Source organism: Hyla sarda, chromosome 2 (genome assembly GCF_029499605.1).
Source record: "Hyla sarda isolate aHylSar1 chromosome 2, aHylSar1.hap1, whole genome shotgun sequence".
In the NCBI taxonomy this organism is placed as follows: Eukaryota; Metazoa; Chordata; class Amphibia; order Anura; family Hylidae; genus Hyla; species Hyla sarda.
The window spans coordinates 61,314,030-61,326,179 of NC_079190.1; the positions used below are offsets into that span (position 1 = coordinate 61,314,030).

At 49.1% G+C, this 12,150-nt stretch overlaps 1 protein-coding gene across 9 annotated transcripts in view; it reads right to left on the reverse strand.

The window, feature by feature from the left end:
- STARD13 (StAR related lipid transfer domain containing 13) overlaps positions 1–12,150 on the reverse strand; it is a 508,748-nt gene that overhangs the window by 40,296 nt on the left and 456,302 nt on the right. The window lies entirely within an intron of this gene.

The window sequence follows — 12,150 nt, forward strand, 5'->3', positions numbered from 1 at the left end:
AATGATAAAAAGTGAATGTGTACATGTATGGATAGTAGGTCCCTAGATTTATTCCTTTGGTGGACCCAAGGAACCCCAGTCTGACACTGGGGAGGGGGCTCCCAGTTCGTCAGCCCCGATATGCAGTTTTATACTGACAACATGGAGCCTAACATTGGCCCCAAGGGCTAACCAGAAATAGTGTCTGGTATATGTCTTTTATTTGAATAGGCAATGATGCGATATTACACTGCTCAAAAAATAAAATAAATAAAGGGAACACTTAAACAACACAATGTAAGTCCAAGTCAATCACACTTCTGTGAAATCACACTGTCCACTCAGGAAGCAACACTGATTGACAATCAATTTCACATGCTGTTGTTCAAATGGAACAGACAACAGGTGGAAATTATAGGCAATTAGCAAGACACCCCCTATAAAGGAGTGGTTCTGCAGGTGGTGACCACAGACCACTTCTCAGTTCCTATTCTTCCTGGCTGATGTTTTGGTCACTTTTGAATGCTGGCGGTGCTTTCAATCTAGTGGTAGCATGAGACGGAGTCTACAACCCACACAAGTGGCTCTGGTAGTGCAGCTCCTCCAGGATGGCACATCAATGCGAGCTGTGGCAAGATGATTTGCTGTGTCTGTCAGCGTAGTGTCCAGAGCATAGAGGAGCTACCAGGAGACAGACCAGTACATCGGGAGACGTGGATGAGCCTGTAGAAGGGCAACAACCCAGCAGCAGGACCGCTACCTTCGCCTTTGTGCAAGGAGGAGCAGGAGGAGCACTGCCAGAGCCCTGTAAAATGACCTTTAGCAGGCCACAAATGTGCATGTGTCCACTTAAACAGTCAGAAACAGACTCCATGAGGGTGGTATGAGGGCCCAACGTCCACAGGTGGGGGTTGTGCTTACAGCCCAACACCATGCAGGATGTTTGGCATTTGCCAGAGAACACCAAGATTGGCAAATTCGCCACTGGCACCCTGTGCTCTTCACAGACGAAAGCCTGAGAGTCTGGAGATGCCATGGAGAACGTTCTGCTGCCTGCAACATTCTTCAGTATGACCGGTTTGGCGGTGGGTAAGTAATGGTGTGGGGTGGCATTTCTTTGGGGGGGGCCGCATAGCTCTCCAGGTGCTTGCCAGAGGTAGCCTGACTGCCATTAGGTACAGAGATGAGATATTCAGACCCCTTGTGAGACCATATGCCGGTGCGGTTGGCCCTGGGTTCCTCCTAATGCAAGACAGTGCTAGACCTCATGTGGCTGGAGTGTGTCAGCAGTTCCTGCAAGAGGAAGGCATTGATGCTCTGGACTGGACTGCTTTTTCCCCAGACCTGAATCCGATGGAGCACATCTGGGAAGTTATGTCTCGCTCCATTCACCAACACCACGTTGCACCACAGACTGTCCAGGAGTTGGCGGATGCTTTAGTCCAGGTCTGGGAGGACATCCCTCAGGAGACCATCCTCAACCTCATTAGGAGCATGCCCAGGAGTTGTAGGGAGGTCATACGGGCACGTGGAGGCCACACACACTACTGAGCTGCATTTTGACTTGGTTTTCCACTTTGATTTTGAGTGTGGCTCCATATCCAGACCTCCATGGGTTGATAAATTTGATTTCCATTGATAATTTTTGTGTGATTTTGTTGTCAGCACATTCAACTACGTAAAGACGAAAGTATTTCATATGATTAGTTCATTCATTCAGATCTAGGATGTGTTATCTTATATGTGTTGTCCCTTTATTTTTTTGAGCAGTGTGTATAGTTACGCCATTGTTATATATATCATATTTTTATTTAAAAAAAAAAAAGTTTAAGGGGTAATCCAACACTTATCCCCTCTGCCAGTAGTTTTACTCCCTGAATCTTGAGAATGGAGTCACAAGTCTTCAATCGGAATGGAGTGGTGGTCATGTGTGCACACCACTGCTCCATCTATCTATGGGAGCTGCCAGTGATCAGACACCTTGTTCTCAGTTGCAATGCAAAAAATTAATATAATATACTTAAATCAATCTTTTGCACTCGGCAGTGTTCTGAAGGCCCATAGAGGGTAAATAGAATGCATCTGGGTATGCATTTTTACTTCATTCTGCAGATCGTTGGACCCCCACCAATCCGCAAGTTATCCTCTATTGTGCAGATAGCCGATAACTTGCCCAAATGGGAAAAAACCCTTTTAGGCTGGGTTCACATATATCAGGCGTCCGGCACAGTGTGCATCGGAGGAAAACTGATGCTAGAACTCATGCCATTCACTTAAATTGGGCAGTTAACAATCATTCAGCATCACTGGATGAGACTGGATGGGGCAGTTCACAATTCAGCATCTCAATTTTGACACTGGATGGAGGGCACCAGACAGGCGCATGCAGCTTGCTGCGTTCCCTTGTCTGCTGTGTAAAAAATGGATGCCGGATCCCATACAACTGATGACAACTTATTATCAGTTGTGGCATCAGTTGTGTCTAGATTTAGGCTAAGTTCCCTATTGTCAGATAGCGGACATCCGTGATCCCGGCCTAATAAGGATTCTCCAAGATTAGAAAAACAGAGTTGATTTCTTTAAAAAAAAAAAAAAAAAACAGCACCACACCTGTCCGCTGGTTGTGTGTGGCATTGCAACTCAGTTCTATTGAGGTGTATGGAGCCAATTTGTAATACCACAAACAACCTGAGGAAAGGTGTGGCGCTGTTTATTGGAAGAAATCAGTTGTGTGTTTTTTTATTTTTTTATACTAATTTTGGATAACCCTTTTCGGTTGAGAATTGAATGGCCATATATCTGTATGTTTGAACTTCAACATATGAATCCACCATCTGCGAATCTTTAAGTTCACAAATTTCCTTTTTTTTGTGTGAAAAAATACTAATAACATAATGTCAGTCCTTTTTACAGTAATTCAAAGGAGATAGCCCAAGATAACAACATGTCACCTATATTCAGGTAGTAGTCTGACTGTAGGGACCCCGACTGATCACGAGAACATCAGACCCATGTACCACGACTTAATTACACATCACCCCTTTACTTCCTTGCAATAAGGCTGCAGAAGGTGACCACTTCTGCAATTGTCTATTTTTGCTAGTCCCATAGCAAGTGAATTGAGTGGCGGTTCGCATGCTTGACCACACAGTAGGGGGGCTCATTCTTGTGACTGGTGAGGTTGACAGATGCCAAACCCCCACCTGTCGTATACATATGACCTATCCTGTAGCTAGGTCAGTGTTTCCCAACCAGGGTGCCTCTAGCTGTTGCAAAACTACAACTTCCAGCATGCTTCGGCTGTCCGGGCATGCTGGAAGTTGTAGTTTTGCAACAGCTAGAGGCACCCTGGTTGGGAAACACTGAGATAAGTGATAACTTTTAAAGGAGTACTCCGGTGGAAAACTTTTTTTTTTTTAAATGAACTGGTGCCAGAAAGTTAAGCCGATTTTTAAATTACTTCTATTAAAAAATCTTAATCCTTTTAGTACTTTTTAGCAGCTGTATGCTACAGAGGAAATTCTTTATTTTTTGAATTTCTTTTTTGTATTGTCCACAGTGCTCTCTGCTGACACTCTTTTTATTATAAAAATACAAAACTTATCCAATACAACAAAAAACAAGCTTAACCAGCTATAATATAAATCAAAAACAAAACCCTGCCTAACCGGCCAGCCCAGCTTTACAAAGCAAAAAGAAAACAAACAAACAAAAACACACTGACACACATACCAAAAATGAACATAAAAACAGCACAACTTGGCTTAAACATAAACATAAAATTAGCACTACCCGGCTGTGACTCAAAACCATCCATAATCGGGAAACAAAACAAAAGGGGAAAATAAATAAATAAAAAATATAAAAATTAAAAATATAAATAAATAAACAAAAACACATAACACAACAACTGGTCCGACTGCCATAACTATAATATGAGACAATATAAAACGATGTAGATACAAAACCAAATAGATACAAAATCACTAATAGAAATTAATAAATTATAGTATATAAACATAAATATATGCACCCTATTTACAGAAACCTACAAAAAAAAAAAAAAAAAAAATACAGGAAATCCCTACACTAGAACTGTGCCCTCACCCACACCACCCCTCCTGCACATGGGTCAGAGTCCATACCGTTCCTCTACAGTTTACAAAGTTCTGTCCTTAACTGACCCATGTCAGGTCCCCCAAAAACACGAAAACACACCACCACCCACAAATACACCCTCCCCACCTAGCACTCCACCCAACCAACTTATACACAAACTTATACATACTAACTAACAGACACTGAACCACAACCCACTTTAGGCCCAAGTTTGGTCGCCTGTAAGCCCTTCATGCCATATCAGCTTAAAACAAAACAAAAAAGCTAGCGTGCACATGCATTAGCCCACCACCAGAAAGAAGGATGGCAGACTTGATACACCAAAATAATTTTTAACTCTTTTCCTAACTCCCCCTACAATTCTCCCTAATTCTATCCCTCCATTAAAGCTAACCCTACTCTCACCCTATCTCTATCCCTATCACACTTCCCCTATCCAAAATAAAGGTACTCTACCCAAAAGATCTAGTACCTAGGGCACATCAAAAGAAAACCCTCTCCACAGGAGAGAAGCCCTACTGGTACCAAGACTGCCATACTCCAAAGACCTGATCTTCCCGAGGTCACCGGTGATATTCCTACAGACCTCCACCTCGGAGAGGATTTTCTGCTGGGTCGACACTAAACACTGTGCATTCCACGTGTAGTACCTAACCACTAAACTAACTAAGAAAAAAGTGCCCCGGTCTCGGCCACCCAGTGTCCTGAATGCCCCATAAGCCCACTCCGGATAGGTAAGGCCGGCAAGTTGACTCCAGCCGATGGAAGCGCCCACCCAGTTGTAAACCCCTATATTAAAGGGACAATGAAGCAGGAAATGGTCCATGCTTTCCAGCGTGTCCCCACACTCTTCTCGGGGACATCCCCGGTCATCAGAGTTCCTGCACTTCAGGTTGTCCCTTACATATAGCTTCCCCTGAAAGCAGCGCCAGGCCAAGTCCCAAAACTTCTGGGGGATCCTTTTCATGTTTAAAAGGTACAACCCCACCCTCAGATCCCGACCTGGGCAGTCCCTGAGTGCCAGAGGCTTCTGGAAGTGGGTCAACAGAACCCGTTTGTCAAGGAACTGCCTTGACTGGGTCCTGATCTCCCACACTCCCAGACCCCACCGACGTATCGCCTTCAGAGTCGGGGTAGCGTAAGCCGGAAGATATCCATGGGGCGTACGGAGGTCCTTCACTTGCCCTCCTGTCTCCCATTCCTGGAAGAAAGGCCGAAACCATTCCCTGCAGGAGAGTACCCACGGAGGAGCCCTCTCTGACCAGAGGTTTGAGATGTTAGCTTTTAAAAAGGTGTTTGTTAAGAACACCACAGGGTTTACCATAGATAAACCCCCTAGTCTCCTCGTGCGGTACGTAACCTCCCTCTTGACTAGGTTCATCCTGTTCCCCCATAACAGTTGAAAAAACAGGCTGTAGATCCTAGTGTAGTAAGCCTCTGGCAAGATACATACGCTGCCCAGATAGATAAACAAGGGGAGCAGGTACGATTTGATCAGGTGTACCCTTTCCCTGAGGGTCAAAGACCAACCCTTCCACTGGTCCACCTTCTGAGTGGCATCCTGGAGCTTACCATCCCAGTTTTTGGTGGGATAATCATCCTGGCCAAATGTGATGCCTAAGACTTTTGCTGATTCTTGGGGCCCTGGAAGGGTGTCCGGGAGATCAAACGTGGGATCCCCCCCTCCCAGCCAGAGACTCTCACACTTATCCCGGTTGATCTTAGACCCGGATGCCTCCGAGTAGCGTTCCACCTCCGACATCACCACATCAACCCCCTCTCTCGAGGAGACGAAAATAGTGACATCGTCGGCGTACGCCACTACCCCCTGGATGGCCCCCGGCTCCGCCAAACTCATCCCGACTCCCACCAACGGTCCGCAACTCACCCTCCTAAGGAAGGGATCGATCGCGAACACATATAACAGCGGGCTCAAAGGACAACCCTGACGGACTCCAGACCCCACTCCAAAAGAGTGGCCAGACCACCCGTTCACCAGTGGGAAACTCTCTGCCCTTGCATACAAGATCTTAAGCCAATTAACAAAAGTACTCGGTAAGCCATATCTCAGGAGGACGGACCAGAGGTACTCGTGGTTCACCCGATCAAATGCTTTGGCCTGATCCAAGGACAGCAAGTACCCCTTCCAGAAACCCGCACTACTCCGCTCCACTGCCTCCCTGACACTAAGGACAGCACTTAAGGTGCTTCGGCCTGGAACAGTGCAGTGCTGGGCCTCCGAAAGGAGCCGGGGTGCAAACTTCACCAGCCGATTAAACAGTATCTTGGCCAGAAGCTTCCTGTCCGTATTGAGAAGAGCTATGGGTCTCCAATTCTCAATACGGCTGGGATCTTTACCCTTTGAGAGAAGAATCAGGGCTGACCTCCTCATTGACTTTGGCAGAGTGCCCGAGGAGAGACACTCATTGAATACCTCAGTCAAGAGGGGAGCTAAAGACTCCTTAAAGGTCCTGTACCACTCAGATGTTAAGCCATCCGGACCTGGCGACTTCTTGGGGGCAAGCCCCTCGATCGCCAGTCTCACTTCCTCTTCCCTGATCTCTTCTGCCAAAACGCCAAGAGAGGGGTCTACCCCTGGCTCAGGAATGGTTTCAGCCAGGAAACCCGACATCACATCCCGATCCAGATCCTTCCTTCCCAAGAGGTGAGAGTAGAAGGATCTGACGATCTCCAAGATCCCTGATCTGGACCGATTCAGAGATCCTGTACTATCAATCAGTCCTGAAATGACTTTACTACTCACTGACATCTTACAGTTTCTGTAAGGGTCGGGCGAGCGGTACTTCCCGAAATCCCTCTCAAAAACCAAAGATGCGTGCCTATCGTACTGACACCTCATCAGCAAGGACTTCACTCTAGAGATATCCTCTTGGATACCTCCAGTCGAGACAAGAAGCTCGAGTTTCCTCCTCAGACCCTGATACAGGCGATACCTGTTCAGGGACCTGAGGCTCGAGAGCTGGCGGAAGAACCCCGCAACCCGCTTCTTGAATATCTCCCACCACTCTGACTTACTACTACATAGGCCCAGTAAAGGTACCTGACTCTGAAGAAAATCCTCAAAGGACTGTCTTATCTCCGCTTCCTCCAGGAGGGACGAATTCAGCTTCCAATAACCTTTTCCCATCCGGGGGGTTTCTGAAACATTCAGGGAAAACAAAATCATACAGTGATCGGAGAACTCCACCTCAACCACGGACACTGCAGAAGAGACGGCTTCCTCCTTTAAATAAAACCTATCTATCCTAGACTTGCGACTACCTTGATGATAGGTGAAACCCGCGTGGCCCGAGGGGCTCCGGATGTGGGCATCCTCTAGGCGAGCTTCTCTAGCTATGCTAATCAGCGCCACACTATCGCAAGTCAGCGGACTATTGGAGCCTCTCCTATCTTGGGACCTCGTGACATTATTGAAGTCCCCTCCAAAGATCACCTGCCGACTCGTAAAAAGAAAGGGCTTAATCCTCATAAAGAGATCTTTACGGCCCCGCTTACTTTGCGGGGCGTAGATGTTAATGAGCCGGAGCTCTTGTCCCTTCATGAAGACATCTAAGATCAGGCACCTCCCCATTTCTAATTCAATAACCCGTCGGCATTCAACAGGAGCGGTAAAAAGGACCGCCACCCCACTATACGGCTCAGCCGCAAGAGACCAGTGGGAGGGACCGCGCCTCCACTCTCTTCTGGCTTTTACCAGAGAGGCTAGATCTGACAACCTGGTCTCCTGTAAAAAGAAAATGTCGGCTTCAACGCGGCCGAGAAAATCAAAGGCTGCGAATCTAGCCGTATCCGACTTTATGCTGGCACAATTAATAGATGCCAGCGTCAATGGGGTGAGTGCCGCCATACAGGGTGATTAAATTAGACGGCCACACCCTTTACTTTTGTTTTCCCTTCTTTTTTGCCCCCTCATCCCCGGAAGAAGACGAGAGGGCAGGACCACTCTTGGATCTTTTTTTCGATTCAGATAGATCCATATTATCCCTGTCTCCGTCCGGCCCCGGTCTAGCCCTGCCCTCTGAGGAAGGTGCCTCAATAGGACAGGGCCCAGTTCCTCCCAGAGGCTCTTTCTCCCTAAGCACCTCGCCCTCACCCTCCCCAGCCAAGGAGGGGGAGGAGATGGTATCGAGGACGAGGTACCGGTTTGACAGGTCAACCAGAGGGGGGGCAGTCAGGCTTCCGTTTTGAACCTGGCCCGTAGTACAAGGAACAGAGGGCTCTGACCTCTTCTTTCTCCCTTTCCTTTTGCCCTTGTCTTTCTTTTTAGGCCTCTCCCCACTCTCCTCATCCACACTTTCATAGTGGGAGGAATCGGAAGGGTCGGCCATATTGCCTTCCTCTCTGTGAAGCCTCCTGATCTCCCCATCCAGCACATCCTCCTCCAGGGCTTCAGCGGTTACAGGGCCAGCTTCAGGAGCAGAGGCCGGAGCTACCCCCGTCACCTGGGCACTCTCCAGCTCCCTACTACTTCTACGATTTTCCTCCCGCCTTAGTTTGGCGGGGCCCTTTTTTCTCCTCACGAGCCCTGTTGCACCCCCATCCCTGCCCATACCCTCCCCGGCCGAGGCAACTTCACAGCTCTCCTCAGCCGGAGCGGCCGCTGCACGGGCGAAGGCGCTAGGACAACGGCTAAATGGGTGCCCAAGGACACCACACAGGTGGCACCGGATCTGCCTACAGGATGCGGCCAGATGTCCCACCCCACCACACAAAGCGCAGACCTGTACAGTACAGGCTGCGCTAAAGTGGGTGGGGCTGCCACACCTGTGACAGACCTTAGGCTGCCCCTGGTAGAAGACCTGGATCCTATCACGTCCAAGGAAGGCGGCTGACGGAATGTGGGCAACCGTACTCCCTGAACGCTTGAGTTTGACGGAAAACGTCCAGGCCCCGGACCAGATCCCGTGCTCATCCAAGTTTTTCTTGGGCATGTCCGTCACATCCCCATACCGTCCGAGCCAGGTCATGATGTCATAACAAGAAAGTGACTCGTTACGGGTCAAAACGGTCACCTTCTTGACAGCATTCTGACGGGAAATCGCCTTTACGGCGAAATCCCGCCAGCCGGGCTCGTTTTTTGCCACTTCGTAATTCGACCAGAAGAGTTCGAGACCCTCTGGCCGAACGAAACTGACGTCAAACTCAGACGATCCGTAGGGGTGAATCAGGGCAAAGATGTCACTCGCCCTGAATTCCATCTGAAGGAGGAGCTCAACCACTTTAGCGCGAGGTGGGCACGCATCCTCGCCCCTCCAAATCAGACAGACCACATTCCTACGGTTATTGTCCTGCCCGGTTGTCGGGAGGGACCAGACCACCTCCCCATTCCGCTCTCGGAAAGCCCCCAAACCGTGCCTCTCTATCCAGAAAGACAGGTCGACCTCACCCCTTCCCTCTACCTGGATCGACCTGTCACCCCTGCGTAGAGCCTCCAGGAGGCGCTGTTGCAAATGGCCCCCAGGGCCGGACGGAGACGGGGACCCCCCTGAACCCCCGGCAGTGACATTAGCATAGCTCCTAGGAGCAGTCACTGCCGGGGGGGCAGCCGGACCAGACCCAGAGCCAGAACCACTTACAACACCATTCACACCACAACTCTCAACCTCTTTATTTCCAGCCATACTACTACCACTCCCATCAACATTCAATCCACTGACACTCCCACATACACTCCTCTCACCCACAACACTACTACACCCATCAATATCACATCCTACATTCTTGTCCTGACTAACAAATTCTGGGCTGGCTGGGACTTGTAGTATGGCTGGCTTTAGTAAAGTCCTTTGTGCTGGCTTAGCCGCTGCTGGGGTCGACGCCGATGGTTTCTCCTTCATGGCTGATATCATATCTTGATTCTGGGGCTGCCCCACCGGGCGCACCCCAGCTCCTCCTACAGCGCCAGCACCTGCTTCACCCAACTTCACAGGCTCTGTGGATAATCCCGGCGCCCGGACACTCCCCCCCCTCACAGGGGAGTGCCCCGCAGTGCCGGTAATGCCCACAGTACTCGGGGAACCGCCCCCCGAGCACACAGGGGCATAACTCGCGCTTCCCACCATAAGCCCATCCTGCCCCTCCCTACCGGCAGGATGGGTGGGCTTCACATCTATTGCGTCTGCAGCTTTTACTGACGCCATGCTGTACCCCCCATGCTGGCTCCGTTCCACCACAGAAACGGAGTCTGGCAGTCTGGGGGGCCCAGCAGCCTGAACCAGCTTTGCAGCTGGCCCAGACTGCTGGAAAGGAACAAACACGTACTTCACTGATTCTTGTGTCTTTTGCTTTTTCCTCTTAACTGCCACATCATCACAGAGATCATCACCAAAGGTGAAATGCTGGAGGTGGGCTGGGGACTCCTGCATGACTATCGCCCTTAGCAATCCCCCAGCCTCACTCTCCACATCATCCTCCTCGCTCTCACTTGAAGGAAGAGCCACCTGGGCCGGTTCAATATAGCTGTCCTGGGTGGCCTGGGTGTCACAGGGAGCAGCCACAGGCACAGCGTCTTCCTCCACATTCTCATCCTTTTCCTCATCACCACCATCCTCACTTTCTTCACCGCCACTACTCTCCCCATCATCCACCTCCACCTTACCTGGGGATTTCGTGGCGGCAAACCGGTCTTCATTAATCAGCTTTTCCTGGAAAAGACCGCTTCCCTCCAGGATCTCGTCTCTCCTCTCCTCCAGCTTCACAATCTTGCTTTTCAGCGCTGTGATCCTCTTTCTTAGCTCTGGCCTGTTCTTTTTGGACCCCGTGCTCACCAGATTCTGAGCCACACGTAGATCCTCCCTGGCCATCCTCAGCTCCTTACCGCACTGGTCATATTCCGCAAAGCGTGCGGCCATGCGGGAGCAGTATGTATCGCTCGACTCCTTGGGCCCTCTCTCTGCCCACATCTCCACTTTTTTCCTCCTCGCCTTGCTTCCTCCAGATCTCTGGTTGGCCCCAGTCGCCGTGGAAGCAGAGCCTTCATTGCTGCAGACTCTGCCAGATTTTCTTCCTCCGGCCGGAACAATGGCTGTTGCAGTTTTCTCTCCACCCCCCGCCAGCCTGGAAGAACGGGAAGTGGAGGCTCGAGATTTCCGGGGCTCCATGCAGGGGAGGCTCTCCCCAGGAGTCTGCCACCCTCCTGGGAAAAGCAGTTAGAGCACCTGCCTCTGTAGTTCTCTTGGAAGTCCTGGAGAGCTCAAACAGGGACACACCCGCACACTTCTCACACTGAACAGCTGTGTTTCACAGGATGTGCTCTCTGCTGACACCTCTGTCCGTGTCAGGAACTGTCCAGAGCAGGAGAAAATCCCCATTGCAAACCTATGCTGCTCTGGACGGTTCCTGACACGGACAGAGGTGTCAGCAGAGAGCACTGTGGACAACACAAGAAAAGAAATTAAAAAAATAAAGATTTTCCACTGTAGCAAAAAGCTGCTAAAAGGTACTGAAAGGATTAAGATTTTTTAATAGAAGTAATTTACAAATCTGTTTAACTTTCTGGCACCAGTTCATTTAAAAAAAAAAAAAAAATTCCACCGGAGTACCCCTTTAAATATTGGGGCCACAGAAAGAGCTTTAGACAGCTGCATAAATGGCTATAGGATTATATTAATTTACAATCTATACTACTACCTATTCAGTTTATTATTCAAGTAGCCATACATTTTTTTTTCTCTGACTAAAGTTAATGGGGGAGATTTATCAAAACTTGTGCAGAGGAAAAGTTGCCCGGTTGCCCATAGCAACCAATCAGATTGCTTCTTTCATTTTTAACAAGGCCTCTGCAAAATGAAAGAAGCGATCTGATTGGTTGATATTGGCAACTGCACCGCTCTTCCTCTACACAGGTTTTGATATATCTCCCCAAATGACCTTTTATCCACAACATTGATGTAATGGCTGGTAAGATGTCACTAGAGGCCACAACACACACTTATGGGCCGAATCCCTAATAACGTCTGTACGACGAATGACAAAGAAGCCATGCGAATTGCTAATGTCCTTGCCAATGGCAGCGAGTTCTTAGACAGAATT